The sequence below is a fragment of the Arachis ipaensis genome, chromosome B01 (assembly GCF_000816755.2).
Source record: "Arachis ipaensis cultivar K30076 chromosome B01, Araip1.1, whole genome shotgun sequence".
Lineage (NCBI taxonomy): Eukaryota > Viridiplantae > Streptophyta > Magnoliopsida > Fabales > Fabaceae > Arachis > Arachis ipaensis.
Genome location: NC_029785.2, coordinates 33878360 through 33878610, shown reverse-complemented (window position 1 = coordinate 33878610; position 251 = coordinate 33878360). Strand labels below are relative to the sequence as shown.

Here is a 251-nt window from a genome sequence, read left to right as displayed (position 1 = left end):
TTCATTTGATAGATTACTAGTTGAATTACTTAATTTGAATTTTAGTTAAATGGGCATATAATACAAGTTAGACTTAAAGTAACATTAATTTATTTCTGTAATCATTATTTTTATGAAAATTTCTATATATGGATAGTTATTATTGTATGTAGTTATTATCTGCATTGTGAATTGTGATGGTGATTGGTGGGTTATTAAGGGATAAGAAAGGTAAATTTGATATCAAAATATCCAAATTTCTTTATAAATAT

The 251-nt window shown here is 22.3% G+C and overlaps 1 long non-coding RNA gene across 1 annotated transcript in view; it reads left to right on the top strand.

Annotated features, from left to right (window-relative positions):
* The window catches only part of LOC110270476, a 22230-nt gene that overhangs the window by 7385 nt on the left and 14594 nt on the right, over positions 1–251 (top strand). The window lies entirely within an intron of this gene.